This window comes from Mytilus californianus, unplaced genomic scaffold (assembly GCF_021869535.1).
Source record: "Mytilus californianus isolate M0D057914Y unplaced genomic scaffold, xbMytCali1.0.p SCAF_9, whole genome shotgun sequence".
NCBI classification, from domain to species: domain Eukaryota; kingdom Metazoa; phylum Mollusca; class Bivalvia; order Mytilida; family Mytilidae; genus Mytilus; species Mytilus californianus.
In genome coordinates, this window is record NW_026262745.1 from 74,959,426 (window position 1) to 74,982,472 (window position 23,047).

At 32.6% G+C, this 23,047-nt stretch overlaps 1 long non-coding RNA gene across 1 annotated transcript; it reads left to right on the forward strand.

The window, feature by feature from the left end:
* The first annotated feature begins 17,383 nt into the window (after window positions 1–17,383).
* On the forward strand, window positions 17,384–22,583 carry LOC127714807 (uncharacterized). The gene is made up of 2 exons (XR_007987947.1): window positions 17,384–17,480; window positions 20,327–22,583. It is a non-coding gene; the product is annotated as an uncharacterized LOC127714807 (long non-coding RNA).
* The last annotated feature ends 464 nt before the right edge of the window (window positions 22,584–23,047 follow it).

Consider the following 23,047-nt stretch of genomic DNA (forward strand, 5'->3'; position numbering starts at 1 on the left):
TACCTATAATGGTCATATTCCAATATATAATGATATATTTGAAACTAAGGTATTTTTTCCTTGAAACCGTTTATTTTGTTTTTAAAAACATTGCATTTTGTTGATTTTTCATTAAAATTGATCGTGAAAGATCGGGCAACGAATTATCTTGATCGTGAAAGACAAGGCGTGACCAGACGTTTGCGCTCTTTTACCTGAAACACTAAATATAAAAAAGAAGATGTGGTTTGATTGCCAATGAGACAACTATCCACAAGAGACTAAATGACACAGAAATTAACAACTATAGGTCACCGTACGGCCTTCAACAATGAGCAAAGCACATACCGCACAGTCAGCTATAAAAGGAACATTTCCGCTTCAAACACTATGGACATTTACGCCATAGACTTTGATGCACCTATACAAAATTGACAAGACATTTTCAATTTTTACCTGTAACAGTTTACCTGTAATCTTAGAAAATTTACCAAAGTCATGGAAATTAATTAAGATGTACATACTTTCGTTGAAAGATCTTCCGGACAAACGACAAAATAAAAAAAAAAATATTCGGGTAAACCAGACTTATAATGAAAAAATATAGTTTACGTTTCTATGTTGACGATAGAGAAAACGAAACTTTTATGGATGGAACATTTAAATTTTGGTCCAATTTTTCAATTAGCTTTTTAGTTAGTGGAAACTATATTTCTCTTGTGTCCATTCTGTTGCAAGAATAGTCGGAGGAACTGTACCATCATAGTTTTTCTAAGCTTGTTTCAATTGAGAAGACCGGAATTGTATTTTTTAACCACGCAAACGTCCCGCGCCGGACCAGACTTAGGAATCAGAAAACAATATTGTTGTTTACCAATTGATGTACTTGCAACTAGTTGAAGCGTGTTATTATTTTAATAAGAACGAACATTACAGCTTTCATTTTTTTTCATTTTTCCTTAAAAATTATTAAACGTAATTAAAAAGTATAATTTATCTATAATGCTTAATGCATCCACCCTGGAAATATATATATATATAAAAAAGAAGATTGGTATAATTGCCATAGAGACAACTCTTCACAAGAGACCAAATGACACAGAAATTAACAACTATAGGTCACCGTACGGCCTCCAACAATGAGCACAGCCCATACCGCATAGTCAGTTATAAAAGGCCCCGAAATGACAAATGTAAAACAATTTAAACGAGAAAATTAACAGCCTCATTCATGTACAAAATAATGAACGAAAAACAAATATGTTACATAGCAACAAACGACAACGACTGAATTACATGCTCCTAACTTGGGACAGGCAAATACATACAGAATGTGGCATGTGTACGCATTTGTTTTTTTTTTGTGTGTAAGGGTTGTTACTTTCAGTTATATAGAGTGTCGTTCGTGCGTATATAGTATGACAATCTTGGCTAATTTATTGTTTGTTTCGTGGCTGTGCTGTGGCTGTGCTGACATAAACTAAAAAAGGTACCAAGATAACGTTATTTTATTTGATTGTTTGATCAATCTGTTCACAATAGCTTTACGTCATTGTACCCAACTTAGTGGGGAACTTACCAATATAACGTACCTTGATTGTGCATGAACTGTAATTTAGCCATTTAAGCGTATTTCTCATTCTTAAATTTGTATAAGAAAAATTTATAAAAAATGGACAAATAGAGTGTTATCGCTATAAGGTACTTAGTCGTTGTAGTATTATACACACTAAGGTGATAAGATCCAATGGCATTGAACGATTAGAGCCCAATTCACCAACAATAGAGAACCGGGATGAGTCATGCAAATCCAGTAATTGTTATACCAATTAAAATATAAATTATCCTATAATCAAATAATGATTTGAACATTTTCCTAGCATCAGATCTTTCACGATCCTTTCCAAGATCTTCAAAAAGCGGTACGCGATCTTTCACGATCCAAAAAAAATCATTTTTTTGTAAATATTTAATTTTTTGCAAAATTTCTGATTATGCTAACACACATTAACTTTAATAACCATTTGAATCATTAAAATGGAATGCCATTTTACAAAGAAATGTTGTTCAGTCATTCGAATTATGAAAAAAAAATCGTGTTTGTTGAAATGTCGAGGAGCAATCTGCCTTTTGTAGTTTTGTAATAATGGTGTACTTCTAAACCTTGATGTTTATCAGATACTGATCATAATGTTGAACCATTTTGACAGACAGTTTTATTTTTTCGTAAATTTACCGTATAATTCATTAAACTAGTTTAGCAATTGACCTTGTAAATGTCTACTCGATAAGATTTCATTCACGATCCTATAGCACAGCTTTCACGATCCAATCGCAATACTTGACCACCGTTAGGTATTTTTTCACGATCATTTTTATCGATATACCGAATGACACCAGTGCATTTGCATCGCTCATTGGTATGTTACACACACAACAAGAGATGACAAAAAACAAACTAAAGAAACAGAATCCTTAACTTCAGAATTATATTTTAATACATCCAAATGATAAATAAGTTAATTTGTCAGAACTTCAGAATATTGTTGAAGTGGTTGTAAGAAATAATTCATTTTCCTATAGAAAAGAGAAAAAAAACAGACGACGGACCAGTTTTTCTGACTCTCCCCCTCCCTCCCTCTCTCTCTCGCTTACGTCGAAATTCGTAGAGGCGACACATGGACATGGTGACGGGATTTTGCGATTAAACCTAGTTGATATGAAATGTGTATTCGATTCTGATAAAAAAGGACCAATTTTGTTTAAATTTTTGTTACTTCTTCAAATGTAGTAAGGATTAAGCGTATTAATATATATAGGAAAGAAACGTACTTTTAAAACATAATACATGTATTTACATTCATTTGTATATACTTAAATATCCATCGGCATGAATATCTGCCGGTGTTTTTATATTCAGAGGAACAACAATCTACATTTAATATAAAAATATGAAGATGTGGTATGATTGCCAATGAGACAACTCTGCATCCAAAACCAAACCATGAAAATGTAATCCAGTTGTTGCCATTAGATTTCTCTTTTAATTAACATTTTGTCATGTACGGTGCCTTTTATAGCTTACGATACGGTGTGAGTTTTGCTCATTGCTGAAGGCGTACACAGGCAAAAATGCCACACATGTGCACATGCGTTTCACATGCGAGTCACACACATCTCTTTGAGACGTTTCCTGCAACGCGTGTGATTCACATGGTCACGCGTGTAATCATGCGTTTCACGTGTGACCTGTTTTCGTTCACACATTTGTCATCTTTTACTGTTTATTCTTAAGTTATTTTGTTTAACCCCTGGATAAGGTTATGTGCATTCAGAGTTGAGCGCCCACAGTCTTGTTTAACACCGCCATACAAAAGCTCAACATTCATTTGTTGTCGTTATCTATTATTTGTCATAATTGTCCCACTCTGCTGGGAATATGGTTAAAGTTTCTGTGAGTCCTTTCGTCCGTCCATCCGTATAGTTGGATTGTTTTCAATCATGTGTAGTTGACCATATAATACCGCCATTTCGATTTCAACTTTTTTCTAAAGGAGTTATGGCATTTTGACTTTATTTTCGCTTTTATACGGTATTATAGCTCCTATGCGCGACAGGATTGTTCACAACCATTTGTAGTAGTCCATATTTTAGCGTTATTTTGAGATGACGGTACAGCCACATCACAGCCACGAAACAAACAATAAATTAGCCAAGATTGTCATACTATATACGCACGAACGACACTCTATATAACTGAAAGTAACAACCCTTACACACAAAAAAAAAAAACAAAATGCGTACACATGCCACATTCTGTATGTATTTGCCTGTCCCAAGTTAGGAGCATGTAATTCAGTGGTTGTCGTTTGTTGCTATTTAACATATTTGTTTTTCGTTCATTATTTTGTACATGAATGAGGCTGTTAATTTTCTCGTTTAAATTGTTTTACATTTGTCATTTCGGGGCCTTTTATAACTGACTATGCGGTATGGGCTGTGCTCATTGTTGGAGGCCGTACGGTGACCTATAGTTGTTAATCTCTGTGTCATTTGGTCTCTTGTGAAGAGTTGTCTCTATGGCAATTATACCAATCTTCTTTTTTATATATATATATATATTTCCAGGGTGGATGCATTAAGCATTATAGATAAATTATACTTTTTAATTACGTTTAATAATTTTTAAGGAAAAATGAAAAAAAAATGAAAGCTGTAATGTTCGTTCTTATTAAAATAATAACACGCTTCAACTAGTTGCAAGTACATCAATTGGTAAACAACAATATTGTTTTCTGATTCCTAAGTCTGGTCCGGCGCGGGACGTTTGCGTGGTTAAAAAATACAATTCCGGTCTTCTCAATTGAAACAAGCTTAGAAAAACTATGATGGTACAGTTCCTCCGACTATTCTTGCAACAGAATGGACACAAGAGAAATATAGTTTCCACTAACTAAAAAGCTAATTGAAAAATTGGACCAAAATTTAAATGTTCCATCCATAAAAGTTTCGTTTTCTCTATCGTCAACATAGAAACGTAAACTATATTTTTTCATTATAAGTCTGGTTTACCCGAATATTTTTTTTTTTATTTTGTCGTTTGTCCGGAAGATCTTTCAACGAAAGTATGTACATCTTAATTAATTTCCATGACTTTGGTAAATTTTCTAAGATTACAGGTAAACTGTTACAGGTAAAAAGTGAAAATGTCTTGTCAATTTTGTATAGGTGCATCAAAGTCTATGGCGTAAATGTCCATAGTGTTTGAAGCGGAAATGTTCCTTTTATAGCTGACTGTGCGGTATGTGCTTTGCTCATTGTTGAAGGCCGTACGGTGACCTATAGTTGTTAATTTCTGTGTCATTTAGTCTCTTGTGGATAGTTGTCTCATTGGCAATCAAACCACATCTTCTTTTTTATATTTAGTGTTTCAGGTAAAAGAGCGCAAACGTCTGGTCACGCCTTGTCTTTCACGATCAAGATAATTCGTTGCCCGATCTTTCACGATCAATTTTAATGAAAAATCAACACAATGCAATGTTTTTAAAAACAAAATAAACGGTTTCAAGGAAAAAAATACCTTAAGTTATTTTACTGTTTTATCTGACACACCAAAGATTCAGTTTCAAATATATCATTATATATTGGAATGTGACCATGACAAGGAGCCTCTAGCCTTTGTTAGTCTTGTATTATTTTTAATTTTAGTTTCTTGTGTACAATTTGGAGTTTAGTATGGCGTTCATTATCACTGAACTAGTATATATATTTGTTTAGGGGCCAGCTGAAGGACGCCTCCGGGTGCGGGAATTTCTCGCTACATTGAAGACCTGTTGGTGACCTTCTGCTGTTGTCTGTTCTATGGTCGGGTTGATGTCTCTTTGACACATTCCCCATTTCCATTCTCAATTTATTATAGGTACACAACTTGTTTTTTTACTAATACTGAATCCCATAGACCTGTGTTGCGCCTTTTGTGTTTTCTCACGGAGTACTGCATATTTTCGTTATCTTATTGCACAGTATTATTGAGAAAGTTCAATCGTTTTGACAGACATATGTTTTCTTTCCGGATTTGTTCCGGGTTTTGAAAATACAGCAGATTTTTTCACAGATTTTGAAGTAGAATTACAATTAATTATATTCACGATCCGATCGCAAGTTATAGACAAAAGCACAAATATGTGATCAATGTCAGGCTTCGGTGTTCTCCCTTCAACGTCAAGAATGAGCAAAACTTAACCCGTATAGAATTAATAAAAGGCATCGTACATGACAAAGGGTTAATTCAGAATAATTGAGTAAAAGTCATACAATCATAAGAATGTCTAGAAAATATGACCCGAGAAATGCCAAAATATAAGTATCCGCGACATGATTTCACATACACCATAAACGCATGTCATTTTTGAAAACCGTATATTTACAACTTGCATGAAGTATTTTCTTAGTCATCTATGTCATGTAGTGTCAGACAAGACCATCGTCCAGATCATCTTCGTTCAGCCTTTGTTGATAACATTTCTATAATCGTAATGTATGCCTTGTTATTTTTCTTTCTTTTTCTATTTTTAAAAATCTATATTTTCTTGATTTTCAGCTTCAAATTAGATTTTGCTTGTGATGTTAAGCAATAGCCTAGTTGGCGTGTTTATCCGTTTTCATCTTTAATTGTCAATGAAAAGATAACTCGTGTTTACTTGACGCAATTTCATATTGAGTTATATCCCTTAGAAAAACCATTTCTTATATATTTTTACAACACCGATATTTTTCATTGGTTAATTTTTTAGATATATCTATTCTAAAAGGTTGAAATTAAATTAAAAAAAAATATATACTATATATTTGATAACATCAGTCTTATAAATGCAACTAATCATTGTGTTCAAAGTAGCAACACAAGCAAAGGAAAGAAAACGTATTGTACACAAGATGTAACTTTCAATATGATATTTTCTATGGTAAGGATTTCTTCACTTTTGATAGCAAATCGGAAAGGTCTTCAAATATAAGACAGCTTAGATAACGCCTTTATTTAAAACATCCACAAAAACACTAGAGTAGCATTACACATGTAACTTTTGAACAAACCCTAGAACGTAACAAACACTAGCGTATGAGCATTAGGACTTTTTGTTTCCCTATCCCCTCCACAAATTTTGGCGATTTCTTTAATAATGCAACTATAGGCGAAAATTATAGAGAACACATATCAACTACTAGACTATATATATATATATATATATATATTAGACTATAAAAGGTTGTTTTTGAGTTACTTTGTTCTCGCTTACAGAAATCCCACAATCACATTTTTTTAGTCTACACCTACGCCACTGACTAAATAATAGTTTTCTGCATGCTTATGTTACATCACATATCTAACTTTTAAACAAAACCCTAGAAAGAAACTAACGCTAGCGTACGAGCCTTGGGTGGGCTATGTTTTTGCCCACCCCACCCCACATTTTTTGGCGATTTTTATTAATGCAAATAAAAACTTAAATGATAGAGGGCACTAACTAACTACTAGACTATTAGACTAAAAGGTTGTTCTGGTTTTTTCTTTTGATATTTTGTTGTCATTTTAGTCACCCCCTCCCCGTACATACAGTGTAAGTCTACATATAGTTATCTGCAGGCACCTGCACGAACGGGACACGAGTCGACTTTGTTGTAAGGTCTGATCATTTTGGTCCATCTTTGTAGACCTTTCAGCTATTACCGTGCAAGACAATCAACAACAAATATACTGTCGTTCCTTTTGTTTATTTGTTATTTCCCCCTTAACTATGTTTTTTTAAATATGAATATTTCGTTCAAGATTATGAAGGCTTAATAGCTAATTTTGCATGCAGCCCAGTGTTTGAAACTTTCATAGAGATGAGACATGTGAATCAATATCATTTCTGTCTCGCCTTGTTGGGGTAAAAAAGCGAGACTTAGGCTAGATGCCTGAAGGCGTTAACGTCAACAGTTTGTTAAAGGTTTATGATTAGGCGAGTTTAGGTAGAACCACTAATGCTAAATCAATGATATTTGGTATGTAGTTGTATAAACATTGCACATGGGAGAAGTGAGGCTTGAACATTGTTGTTTGACTGAAAAGTTTGAGAAATAGTTGTCACATTCTATTTTTTCACAATCTTTATAGATACGCTGATCATTGTTGTACACCAGCCGCAACTGCGTTAAACCTGGCTTAGTATCTTCTGTTTCAATTAATTATAAAATATGTTGTAATCTTTTCGAAATGAACGTTTGTGTCTTCATAAGCCTCTATACATTTCATAACCTTCATTAAATCAATTTTACTACCTCGAAGCTTAATTCCTTCTCCAAAACCTCCATTTGTTATCAATGTCCAGTCATTGTCGCTTTGTAAATTGTCTCTGATATTGTTAATCATTCTGATTGTTTTCACATGCTCCTCTGATCCAACAATTCTGACACATATAACTATACATAGCTATTGATGCAAACGGTTTTGCAGTTTCTGGAAAAGTAAAAGAAAAATGAAAAAAAAGAAAAGTTTATATACACTTATACAAAGAAAAGTTTGATATACACTAATATATTAGGACTGCTTATACATAATAAGTCTGACACGACCCAATAATGATCAGTTTAAATGATAATGAAGCAATGATTGGATGATACTTGATTCTTTACGTCTAGAGGTAAAAAATTCGTACACGCACATGACGTATAACTTTGATTTTACCAGTTACTATAAATAACTATGAAAGTAGAAACATTGACGGTTTTTACAAACTTCATAGATTTTGCAGTAATACGTGTAGGTAAATAGAATGTAAACTACAGAGACGTGCAAAAAGTATTCGGTAACAATGGCGGCGTGTTTACGTTTGAAAACGAAAGTTGCAAAGTTCATACTTGCACTGTAAATAAATCAACCAATGAAATACAACAAAAATAAAAACTTACCTTTAATACTTTGTTAGGTGTCCTTTGAGCTTGATTACATTTAATATCCTTTTTTGAATCGACTTGTATAAGCATTGAATATAGAATATAGAAATATTGACCCAAATACAGTGGATTTCTTGGAACAATTCATTTATAGATTTAATCATCCTAGTACGGGTTTTTTTTTTTATATATAACCAAACGTTTTCTATCACATTCAAGTCTGGCGACTGTGCAGGCCAGCTCATACCGTAATTCAGTTCCGAGCTACAAACTTTTGGGTGAACCGTGCAGGATGAACAGGGGTGTTGTCATCTTGGAAAACATAATTACATCCCGGAAAATGCCGAGCTATCAGTGGCCACAAATGTTCATCAAGTATTTCTTCGTATTTAACGGCATTAATATTGCCTTCTACAGAAGCAAGTGTGCCAACGCCATTCCAGCAAATACAACCCCAAATCATGACTTGGTATTTTGTTTGTGATGACCGTGGTTGAACAAGGTCTGGCTCCACCCCTCGTCTCTTTTTCGCCATTCGTAAACACGTTCATCATGTCCAATCATAATTTTGCTCTAACATAAACTTCTTCCAGTGGTCCAGCACCATGCAAGTCTTTTTTCCTATTGACTTCCTAGATCACGATTGTTTTCTTATGCACACGCCTGTGATACCAATGTTTATGTAAAAAGGTGCTGAATGGTACGTTTAGACACGGGCACACTATTTTCTTCGTTAAACTGGTTGGTCATGTCACACAAAGAACTCCTCCGACTTGTCTTTACAATGCGTTCTAGCTTGCGGTAGTCGCGTGGTTTTATTTTCCACAGAACCTGTGTCGGAAAACTTCCGAACATTGTCAATTACTGTTGAATTGGGGATTATAAGTGTCACCGATTTTTCGACGAGAAAACCTATTCTGGAACATTTCCACAATCATGTTTTTGACATCCGTTGACAGTTCCTGACCTTTTCTATCCATCTTGTTATTTTACTTGTTCCAACAAAACTACAATGGCAGACGACAACAAACGTCACATGACGGTAGCTCATGTGATGCACAACGTTAAATATGAGTACAGTATTCATCAGTGACGTGAATGACGTGAGGCAAGGCCATTCAAAACTCAGTCACCTGTAAGAACGTAAACACGACGCCATTGTGACCGAATACTTTTTGCACGTCAATCTCTAAAGTGCCATCGAAAAGATTGTTCATTGTTTATTAATTTACCAGCACTAGGATCGCTCTTAGTCAAATATCTAAAAATCCAAAGATGTAAAATTTTGAGTTCGAGTTCGGGATTATTTTCAATAAAAGTTTTTGCTATGATTAGAAATAAATAGCATATCATATTATGAGGAAAATGACAAGGTGAAAACATTCCGTTAGCGAAAGCTATTTTCAATTGAAACACTACACTTTTGTAAAATGTGAAACGGAATAGTCGAGGGAACAATGTTAGTACTTGACATGGGAAAGCTTGCCAAACAAAGTAACCTTTCTACGAGAAATAGTATAATCATCTTTGAATTTTTTGATGTTTTACGTTAGAAAGCAAGCTATTTCGCATAACTGTGTGTTTGACCCAAACCAAGGATATCAATCGAATGTTAAAGATCTCTTTCATTAAATGTGTATGTTTAACTTGAAAATTGTTATTGATTGCAAATCTTTTTTATCATTGTAAAATTATTAAACATATTTTGAAACTGCAGATGTCATGAAGCTTCATAGTTAGCTGAGATGTTTTAGAGTTCCAGGATTTAGATCATTTTGTGTGCATAATTCTCGGCTGATTTTTTTCTCTCAATTTTTAACATGAGTTGGAACTCGAATCGGATAGCACACTTACTTTACACATTGCATACACAGTAATCTATAGATGAATACTGTCGATTGATCTTTACCTGTTATAAGGATTTTGTTTTTGATGTCTGTTCGATTGATATTTAACCCATAATATCTTTGACATACTCGCTCACATTTACAGGTTTAATGAAATAAAGGATAAATGTGAATAGTATACATATACTGATGATTGAAATTTTAGATTTGCTGTAAGCTTCGAATCACATAAGATTGAAAACATATGCTTAATTTTGGACAATATAGTATCTATTTATCTACAGGCTAAACACTCCAAGCTTATGTGATAATGTATTATTAAGTATTGAAACTTTGAATTCATAGCATAAAAAAAGAAATCTGGTGTTTATTTCCGTTTTATAAATCAATATAAAACGATATTCATTTAATATAAAAAAAAAATAAAAAAGAAGGACCAAACATATAAATACTTATACAGGGGAGATTTGAGTTCTTAAAAAAAATATTTGTTATCCCCGCCACATTTTTTCGCGTTCTAAGTCAGGAACATCTAGCCTTTGTAAGTCTTGTGTGTTTTTATTTTATTTTGGTTCATTTGTATGTTTCGGAGTTTAGTGTGGCGTCCATTTCGCTGAGTTAGTATACATTATTGTTTAGGAGACAGCTAAATCCCGCTTCCGGATGCCTGATTTTCTCGCTGTGTGGAAGACACATTGGTGGCCTTGGGCTGTTTTCTGCTAATTGGTCGGATTATTGTTTCTTTGTCACATTACATATTCCATGTTTCCATCATCTTAACTATATTATTCGCAATTTTCAAAAAGGGGTTACTTTTTTTGTTATTATTATAATTTTGTGTAAAAGGTTTGTTTGTTAACTTTTTTTTTTATCTTGATAATGGAATCCCCCGATTCTTATTTTAATGTCTATAAAATGTGCATGTAGAATTAATTTCTGAACTTTGTTCACCTTTCTATGACTAATCTATTCATCCAATTATAATTGGCTGGGTGAAAGGGACGAAACATTTATAAGGTGCAAAATATTTATGATTGGCAGATTTTTTTTTAAAGACCTCAAATTCAAAGACAAACAAACTGCCTGCATTGATAGTTATCAAAGTATTGCGCTTTTTCATTCCATTGTGATTTGAAATGTTGCCAGATTCACGTAACTTGACATCTGTCAATTAGGAAGACGACCATATAACGCTAAGAAAAGCAAACACAATGATCTTTAAATAAAATTTTACTAAGCAAATTCATTAAGTACGTGATGACTGACTGCGGCTTTATCTAGAACGTATCATTATTTTGAAGTTTATCCATGTAATGACATGAACATCCTGTTCCATCGATTATGTTATATTTTAAAAATGAATTATCAAAGGATTAACTATTTGACTATTTGTTGAAATTAGATTGTTGTGATTTATTCTATTGGAGCAAAACAAATATATTTTAACGTTTCTGGTACTTATTTCGGTTTTTTGTATATTATGTTTTATATTTTCTTAATCGTTAAATTCTTTCTTGTAAAATTCACATCGAGCAACACTGACGATGTTGTTTTTCTCTTAAGCCTTTTAAAATTTCCGTAATGTGTTTGTTATGTTATTATTTTGGTATATTTCTGTACTTTTGTGTGGGAGGATAAAGGGGGCGTGGGTTAAATCAATTTTTGGAAATTTCTTGGTGAAAGAATATGTTCGCTTACAATTGCAAGCCTTATAACAATCCGCAGTCGAATGTCATTGATTACATCGTTATTCACAGCCTCGTGTGACGTGCTGCTGATAGAAAAAGAAGTAATTAGGTATTGTTCATTATCTGAAAAATCTTTTCTTACGTTTGGCTATTTCGTTCTGTAAGACGAAAACTCGTGCGTTTACAGTGACCACAAACATCTTAGTAATGTTAGTGTTCACTAAGATATATATTTGTCTAACGTTTTGGTCCTTGATTGGTTGCCTCTGAATCATTATATTCGCATATGTCCTCTTTTACTACATACATGTATTCGCCTTGTTGGAAAATATGACCCTCAACATGCTTAAACATTTAAAATGTATGAATAAGACATTAGTTAACTACAACACGATTTTGCTTATAGTTATTTTATATTTGCATACATTCACCTTTTTAGAAGTTTCAGCAGACAAAACGCAAGTATAATATAAAAATCCTACGTTTGGTATTGTTCATGACGTATAATAGCTGCTTGTTAGATATGCTTGCAGATATAAGTTTCACAACTTAAAGTCAAGCCTTTAACTATGATTTTTCAAATGAATAGAACCGCTTTTTTAGTAAAAATATTGAAAACCATTGAAACATTTTTTTGTCTCATCAAAAGCCAAGTCGGCCATAGCCGATATGATGACATTTTATGGGTATATTGATTATCTCCTCTGCAATTTCATACAATATAAATCATTTTGCATTTAATTCAACATTCTTACTGATTAGCACAGCACTGATGAGTCTGGTATAGACTTAATGGTTGTCGTAGTAAATTATGAACCCCCAGTATTTTTGGCGGTTTTTTCCTCAGTCTTATATGAATGTAATAAGAATTAGTAATTGTATCCTCCTTAGGGAAAAAAACCAATCAGTAAATATCACCTTAAGTTGCCGGAGAAATAAGTTTAGATGCAGGCAAAATGGAAGCAACATCTCATGTACAGTCGATTTACCAGATGTACTTCTTCAACGTCGAGAGCAGGAAGTTGATAAAACATAAAGTAACTATTGTCACTGTATTTCTTATATTCAACTTATGACAAAATCAGTTGTAATGTTTTCAACTGTATTACATGTTGACTACGTATGTGCATGTGCATATCTTATAACCCGGAACAATGAATACGTAAATACTACTTTTAAGTTTATCTGCTTCTACATTGGGCTATATTTTGTTCCATTCATTTTTCATTTAAGGAGATAAATTCATTATGGTAAGATGTTTGTAAACAAGAACATGTTATTCTATTTGAATGGACTATATTTTTAATCGAAACAATTGAAAATAAAATTGTTATCTATGTTTACATACTCTCCTGCTGCAAACAGTGACAAAAACTGCACGACAATAAAATTTAAAAAAACCTGTTTTCGTGACACATTCAATTATTGATTTTAACTTTACAAAGTGCAAAACTTCAAATTTTTAAATCCCATTAAACGTGAAAAAATGAGGTAAAGGTTTTATATAATTTATGACATTTATATCTTAAAAGATATTTTAAATCTACATTGCATACGTTTTTCTATTGACAATATCTCCCTCATTTAAATTTTTAATGTCTTTACAAAGTTGCACCAATCGAACTAACTAGGAATTGTGCATTCTTTTAGACCAGAGCATAAACATCAACGAAGTGACATGTTATCAGATGAAAAGAAATGTCGACCTGTTTGCAATACATTACACGTGCTATTTTCAATAGATAATGTTTTATCGATATCTTTAACATCGTTATGATAACGATATCGTTTTCATCTTGATTTTACATCAAGTTACATGTCGGAAAATATACCGTTATCTATTTTAATACATATTGTGGCAATATCGTGTTGATATTTTAAATCCGTATGTTTGTATCGTTGAGATCTTGATTTTGACAATATAGTGTCAACTTGGTATTAATTTTTTTTAATGTTAACAACATTGTTTTAATAATGTGTACTTTACCTTAATGCGTTTAACTAATTTTTAACTATTTCCACTTTTAGTTGTTATTTTCAAAATGTACTTCCTATTTAATTTAGATTTCTGTTGGCTAAGAAAATCCAAATATTGCACCGATTGATAGCAATCGATTGGATATTTATTACTGAATAGCGAAAACAAACATGACAAAATTACGGTATGTATATTGAAACATCGATCAAGGTATTAATAAAACTCAACATAAGATTTAATTTAGTTTAATTTGCCTTTAAAAATGTAAACATGTGCTAGAGATGTTTTGAGTATCTAATAGTCAAGAAATGTACATGATTGTTTGCAAAATATATGCTTTACATGATTTTTAATATACAAAGAATATTGTTTATATCAGATTTTATTTGGAAACAGGTTTGTAGTTGAGTAATATCTAAATATTGCGTTTCAATCGCCCCTACAGGTGGCGTCAGATAGAACGTTCACATCCCGATCAGACATCTCAAACCGCCAAACTGAAGTCCCAAATTAAACGTAGTGCTATGATATTACCACTAGCAAGGAATGTCCTGTTAAAAATAGATGTTAGCTGCAGAAAGACCTGTATTCAAACAGTTTAGTCTGCCCGATCCGGAAAAGAATGTATAGGGGAGAATATTAGCAATGCTGTTTTTAAAATTGTCCGTTTATTGATTTTAAAATAATAAGGAAACTAAGATTTCAACTCCCTCAATCAAAGTTGACCTAAAACGAATTTGGCTATTTCTAGGTACTTTTTAGTCATATAGCTCGTCAACTGTTTCGGTTCTTATAATCCTCTGCTTTCACACATTCGGCTTTGATTGTTTCTTATAAAGGTTAATTCAGTAACGCGTTTTGGATGCATGCAATTAATAAAGAATTTATATAAAACAAACATCGTGATGCTGTCGAAATCCAAGATATAATATAACCCAATATAAAAAAAACACCTTGATATCAGAAACCCAGATTATTACAAACTAAATCTTGAAAAAAACATCTGTTAAAAAGTATTTATTGATAGACCTATTATGCACTTATTTCTGCTCAAGTTGTCCTTACCAACACAAGAAACATAATTCGTTTAAATCGTTTTACAGTCTGGATAAAATTCAGCAATACAAATCGGTTAATATATTATTCTGAATAATTATGCAAATTATGAAAGAGGGGTGAAAGAAAATGATACTGTCTGTGAAAATATAGAAAAGGCAATGTTGTCAATGTACAAACTGAAAAAAATAATAATTGAGTAAGTAAGGTCTACAAAATCTTATAATTGATTTACAGAAGATGATATTTTGCATGGTTGCACTTTGTCATATTGAATAATCATAAGTAACATTTATAGTTTTCATGATTTTAATTTGCCTTCAATGTTAGTCTAGAATTAAATCCATCATTATCATCTTCTTGTCTTAGATATTTAATACAGCATTTTAGCTGATTATGATGATATGTGACGAATGCAAAGCAGTTTCGACGATAGTGGTCCGTGTCGCCTTCCGTATAATATGTACTGTTCTTCCATTTAAAGAAAAAATATATACCATTGGGAGAATGAATAATGATTAGTCCGAAAAAAAAAACATATAACACTAAGAAAGGTGAAAACAACAATTACAAAACACTACAAAGAACAAATTAAATCTAAAAAAAAACTAATCCTTCCAAGAAACGGAGGTGACCTCATGTGTTCCGGAGTGGTTACCAGGAAATTGTTACTCTCATAAAACACTTTGATTTAACTTTAGAAAAAAACTTAACAAAGTTAAAATTGAGAAATTGCAACTGAGGATTGGTAAGTGACTGTTTGTTTAAAACCTAATACATCACGAACTTTTGAAGTGGTTATATTTACTTTTATCCAAATGACTTTTCGGGTATGGTGCCTTAGGGCATACACGTTACCTTTAAGCATACATTTTAGCATCATTACAGTCATTATCTTGAATTTTAAATTCAATTCGTTTCTTTTACATGCTAACTGTTATCTCTTTTGATAGATGTATGCGTATTGCGTATAGCACCAATCTATAACGATCTCTACCAACATAGTATGTACGTGCTAACGTGCTATATTGGATTTGGGGGGGGGGGGGGATTTTAATTAATGAATTGTTATAAATTATACATTTACTTTCAAAATTACACACTAACCAGACAAAGGTTTGTTTCAACAGTGTTTTTTCTAGTTTATTCATTTTAACTATTAACTATTTAGACTAGACTTAATCATGTTGATTTGATTTTAGTTTTCTTTTTCACGAAATGAAATGAACATGATGAAAATTAAACATAGGCGTCACTTCTATAGCAGGCAATAGTTATAACAATATGTCTAATACACCCTTAGTTAGGGTTAAAAAAAGAGTAAACAGGCGTATTAATTATAGATTAAAATAAATCCGACATTTTTTTTTAAATACAAATGGGTTATGTATTTATTGTACCTTTTGCGAGGAAACATCATTGATAGAAAACAATGAGCTTGACTTAGTATTTTTAACAGTCTTGAACTTGATATGCTATCAACATGATTTTTTGTTAATTGCGACAGTACCATTCAGGCACACACTGTTTTAAAAAAAGACACACTATGTTGTTGACTTGTTTGATACTTAAAAATATATATCGATACAGGCTTCTCGCGTACTAACAACATCAGCCGAGACCAACTTTTACAGTATATAGCGAAAAAAGTCGGCAGTAGAGTTCTGTTTTCAGACGGACCAAAAGTCTTAATGATGTGTTGGTGAGAAATCATTTATTAAAAACAAGGCTCGCCATCAGCATCCTTTTGTGCGGGTTGTTTCAACAAACGATGTCTGACTTGCAAGAAAATACTACACACCAAAACACCCTTAACTGAAAACACATAATTTCTACATGTAAATTAAGTAAACAGTATGCTGGCGAGTAAGACCAACCATTTCACAAACGTATAAATGGCTATCGTAGTGACTTTGACTATAAGCCAGACCTCCCTCTCAGTCGACAATTGAGACATTTTAGTCACTTTGAAGCAGATCTGAACAGTCTGAAACCATTATCGATGACCACAACACTTCATGATCCAGAGAGGAAGGAGTCACTGTTGTAAGATTTTGAATACAAAAGTTGAAAACGTTAACACCAAACGGGATAAAAAAACAGAGGTTGTTCAAATCAAGCAGCATAAGATGTGTTACAACCCATGCAGCTTGCAAATACTTTATCTGTATCTTGTTCACATATGTACGTATGCAAAAATTAATACCGACTGTCCAAGAAAGAAGTTAAAACGACTTATTTCTAAATTTTAGAAAACACTAGTGGTAATACAAAGTATCAAACAATCAAGAATGATCGACTATATCTACTGGTATATTACACGGAAGAGATAACAATAAATATATGTTTATATCATTCACGTACTGCGCATGTCTGTCAATAAGGACAAATAAGTCACTGGCTACGTGTGTTTTATCACTTTAAAAGGTTTAGTTGTGTCTGTTGTCGTTAGCAATTTTAGTAATAAGCTGGAATAACTGTATGACAACCTCCTATGTAAGTATTGTTGTCTGTATAGTTAGTTAAAAAAAAAACGTCCAACGGGAATGAAAACAGTAATAAGTTGAAGTAAATGGTGTCTGTTTAAATATCAACAATAGAAAAATGGTAGAATTAATTTAAGTTAACGGCAAAAAATAACTTTATGCAAATAGATGCAGATAATCAATATAAATTGTATTTTTAAATGACTTAAAGGCGTAGTGGTGAGTTATCTTACATATATATCAACCTAAAACATTTGTGGTCATGCTACTTACCTTAAATATGATAACTTTGTTTATTTAAACACTCGGGGTTGGAGTGACATAACTGTTTTTTCTACCTTTTCTTTTTATGGCACTATGAGCGGAGTTCGAATGACATCTTGTTATTGTTCGTATCTTTTTTTTTCTCTTAATATGTAGCCCCTAAAGAATGTCGGGTGCATATCGTATTCCTCCGTTTCTCTTGCCCTATACTTTTTATGTCACTCCGAACGAATGTCGGATGACAAATTGTTTTCCTCCGGTTTTTGTTTTTGTTTTCTTATTATTATGCCTCCACTCTTTGTCCGAGGCTTTTCTGGGAGACTATTGTAACAATTTTGATGACATATCAGCATATTGAGAAGCACCGTTTCAAGATGTGCAGTTAGACCTTGTAATTTTTAGAATAGTTGCCGTTTCATTGGAAACAGAAAAAAAAATGCGAAAAAGGTCAAGTGTATGATACTTCACAGAAATGACTATGGTCATGAGAAGATATGACATCTTAGTTTGAATTATTCTAAACGGCTGCCGTTACTTTGGAAACAGCCAATTTGTAAAAAACTGAAAAATGCTCCAAACTAAATGAAACCTGACTAAGATGATAACTGGCATGTGGCATCTCCTTTTTTGCTTTTCTATAGCTACGGTACATGGTACTCTCTTTCAATATTACGTGATGGTTTGATATTTCGTTGAATCTGTGTTATGATGGATTGTACCCATTCAAAGCCAATGTAGATGTAACAATCGACTTTTGGAATTTTTAAAATTGCTGCCGTTTAGTGGCAATTGGAGGGGTTGACAATTAGTTTTCTTCCACTTAATTTTGTCCGAGTATTTCCTTGGGGACTTATGAACTAATGCTGGTCAAACATAAGCATACTAAGGAATGCCAAATGTAGATGTGCCGGACGTCTTTTGATTTTCAAAATGGCCGCAGTTAGCATGGAAAATGCAAAAATGTGATTTCCTTTCAAAATTCTAAATCTTTCATTCTTAGACCAATTCGAACAAACATAAAAGTAGATTTTTCTTACTTAACATGGTAGGTTATACCCAGTGAAACATTTAGGGTATGTTGTTTTACATATGCCAATGTGGTATCTATTTTTTGGAATTTTGGACATTGCCACTGTTACCATGGAAACAGCTAAAATGTCCACAATTACTTTAAACTTAATGCAATTTTACAGAAAAATGGGCTGATATCTGGAAAGCTACTCTTTGAATATCGAGTGTGAAAATGGTTGCCGTTACAATGGAAACATTTCAAAATGATCCAAACTTAATGAAACTTTACAGAAATGTTAAGTGGCATGTGTAGATGCGGTATTTGAAATTGGAATTTCCAAATTGACCGCGGTTGCCATGGAAACTTGCAAAAATGTGAAATGTTTTAAATGCTTCAAACTTAATCAACCTTCATACAGATGTCAACTGGCAAGTTAAGATGTGACTTTTGACTTTAAAATTTTAATTTTATTTTTTAAATTGGCGAGGGTGATATTGGCAATTATAGTTAAATCATCAAACGGAGTTTTTGAGACTTATTGTTATTGTCCCGTGTGTTATTCATGTTGTTATTATCGCCGAGTTTGGTAGAAAATTGAGCGTTATAGTAATTATGACGTCATAATAAAAATGTTGATCCGCATTGTACACTTATTTCCTCTAATATCATTGTTGAAGTTATAATCAATGGTGATACAGACCATGCAATCATTATAGAATAATTCAACTTATAATAGGCTCTAAGTGTGGGCCTTATCGAACATACTCCTTCATAACGATTCATTACAATGCATAACGTTGGTTTAACTTTGGTACAAATGACCAAAATAATTATAAAGATCAAACACTGTTCATTTCATTTTTGTTCCAAGACAATTTTCAGAAAGAAATAAAAAATTAAAAAAACTTTTCTGATTATACTTGTTATACTCAATAATTCAGAAATGAAAAAAAAATGGAAGGGTAAGGCCAGAATCAGGATTTAGAATAATTTAGGAAACACAACTTTTTAAAAAAAATTATAATTATATTTGTATGCGATAATTTAAGGTTAAATGACTCCTTCTTTATTAAAATGTCAAATGACGACGGAAAGCTCACTGTGTTATACTGGATACCAAAATTGCACATTTTTTAAACACTTCTTACTATTATTTCACAACAGTAAAATATTCTTCAATATCGACTACTTTTCTTGGCATCTCATATGTTCAATTGAACTTAAAATAAAATATGCTTCTGAAAACAGAAGGTCTGATTCATATTTGGATTGATCATATATCTTAATTAATACGCTATGCATTTAGGGTACTGCATTTAAATACTTTATTGCACTTGCAGGGTTATCGAGAAGTACAAATGAACTCGATACTGAAATTATTTTACCTTCGTCGTCATGAATTGGTTGAGTATGTTTAAAAAAATGTCACAGATAGTTTGTTCTCATTCTAAGATTGTTTGAGTACCGGTGGATGGATCATATGATTCACACGTTTTTTTTTATGTTTAGTTCGGATTGATACATGTTTTACAATTTTAATATATGCATATACATGTAGTCATCTATATATATTGTTTCAGATATCGAGTAATAATGAAAACTTCTGATATAGAAGACGAGTTTTACAAGGACTGGTTAGACTGTTTGCATATTGAGCTTAATGCAATGCGAAATAGACAGTCATCTCAAAGGCAGCTAGAAGCGGATTCGAAAAGTTCGGTGCAAAAACTGGCACAGTATTCAAGTATCTTAGAAATGGAAGAAAATATCAAAAATATACAGGAGTTTTTTGGAATTTTTATTAAAAGTTTGATCAATCCATCTCGAAAAGCTAATGTTGTTAACGAAGGTAGTCTTATTCGACCCTGTGAGTTATGGGAGCGTTTTGCTGAATATTTTTTCCGTTACATAAACACGGATTTTCTTCCTGAGGCAAACAAACTACTTGTAACTCATGAAGGAAAAAAGGATGACAAAGGTGCAGACGTTAAGTGTGTGTGGAATGAAAAGGAAACAAAGAAAACTGCAGTTGTTCAAGCAAAGAGAGGATGTTTTTTCGGGACTGGAAAAGGCAATGCAATTGTCCAAGGACTAATCGGATCCATGCACTACTTTGATGCAGATATTGGTGTAATTTTTACAAGTGAATCAACTGCAGCAGTTAAACCAAGTGCACACGAATTAATTGAAAAAGCCAGAAAGCATAAATCCTTTCCTGTCTCCATATATGTAGTAGGCGTTGACACATTGGAGACCTTTGCATCTAAAAACGCCGAATCGTGCAAGAGGTTAATGGTAAATTTTATCGAGGAGTTTTTTGTGGCAATGTGAAGAATGCCTGCTTTGTTGATGTATATGGAAGTTACATGGAATGTACTATTAACAGAACATTTGTAAATATCTTTGAACGCAGATTTTTTTGTGGTGATAATAATCATAATAATCAAAATAATAACCAATAATATGACAAATACTACGCGCTCTATGTCGTCACAATAGAACTAAAAAACGTAATTATTTGTAAAAAAAGGCATAGCAAACTAAGTTAATTTTATTGATCAATTATACAGTAAGTATTTGACTATTTATTAGATGAGTTATATAATTATATTATAAATATATCTGAAATTAAAAATCATATTACGTACATACGTGTATTTTGTTATCAAAACATGTTTTATCTGTTGATACTTTTGGATCGTGACGTGGTTCTTGCATCTTTACCGATGTTCGAAGGTAAAACTCGCCATTCGTAGTTGTACTCAGTAAAAGAATTTCAACAACAGGCATTCTTCAGGAAAAGCTCACTCACGTGAATCGGCAGGAATCGAGGTGGTTGGTGCACTTCATGTATTGTATCCAATTAAGGTGCTAAATGCTGACGTTATTGCACATAAAATATCAAGACAAAAACAGCTAGCGAAACAACTAACACAATTGCCTTCTCCAAAGTAGAAACGTTTCAATCTCAGTCATGGCTGTGGAGGCGATGGTATGTTTACTTCAACCACAAAGACAAAATAATTACTATGCACATGGTAAAGGTTTCTGCTTTTGTTACTAGTAATACAGGTGATGACTTCTGTATGTTCGTCTTCATTAACTTCCGTCTAGAAACCACTTTCAAAACAAGGCTATAGTCAAGAAGTAATATAAAATTCTTATGGACGGTAACGAATGCTACAGACTGAATAAGCATTTACAATTTTGAATTTGATAAAAAAAACAAAAATCATAAGTTTAAAGATTTGCGATCGTTGGAATATATTTGGTTGACCATTAGTTCTCGATGATATCATCAGCCTAGTAGACAGTACTAAGGTACTGGCATGAAAATACCGATATTGTTTGATTGAAATTACTGTTATAAAACTTGTATTTTAATATAAATTAAGGAACATATCTCCTTAATGCAAAGTTCTTATTGTTTGTCCGGATTTTTGCTATACTTAAGATCCTTTTAGTTTTATCATATCTTCAACCTTGTAATAGGTTTTGGATATTTCAAATATTTTGCCTTCAAGCATCACTTAATAGACAGAACTATATCGAGTGGAATATAAGTGATAATGTTTATGTTATTTCTGATACATTTGTAAACAAACTATTGTTATTTAAAAGTACATTTAGACCCAAATCGAAATAATGGTTTTAGTATACACAAATATATTTGTTAACTTTTATATAATTTTAGCTTTGACATAAGCATATCAAACTTTTAAATTTTCATTGAAAGGGAATCCTATTCAAAGCAGAGATTAATATTAAAAGATGAGTCAAGCCTCTTAAAATAACCCCCAAAATGTTGTATGAAGTATAATAAAAATGTACAAAAAGCATTTGGTTTCCGTATGAGTGCCGATTGCGTTGTCTGTCAAAAAACACGTTCAAAACGTAACAAACCAAGCATTTTGATGATTGAAAATCAGACATTGTTTTTCCAGATCAAAGTGTATTAATTTTGTGTTCAATTCTTTAACATTTTTGTATCCGTTAATGCCAATCTGTTTCATAAAACAAAGTTGAAGTGATTTGTTTTACTCGTGTAAGCAGCAAAAAGGAAAGAGGTCAAATTGTATACTACTAATGCATCAGTACATTGACTTTCATTGTATGTACTTTAATATCCGATTTAAAAAAATAAACACATCTTATTTCCTCATCTCACGGAATGTAGTTGCACAGTATTTCTGAAGTCTGGTTTTCATCATCATCATCATGACAATCAGGTAAATTGGCGGGAATCTTTATATCTTGAACATTTGCTTTGTTTGACCCCATTCATAATCAAAAGTTATGCA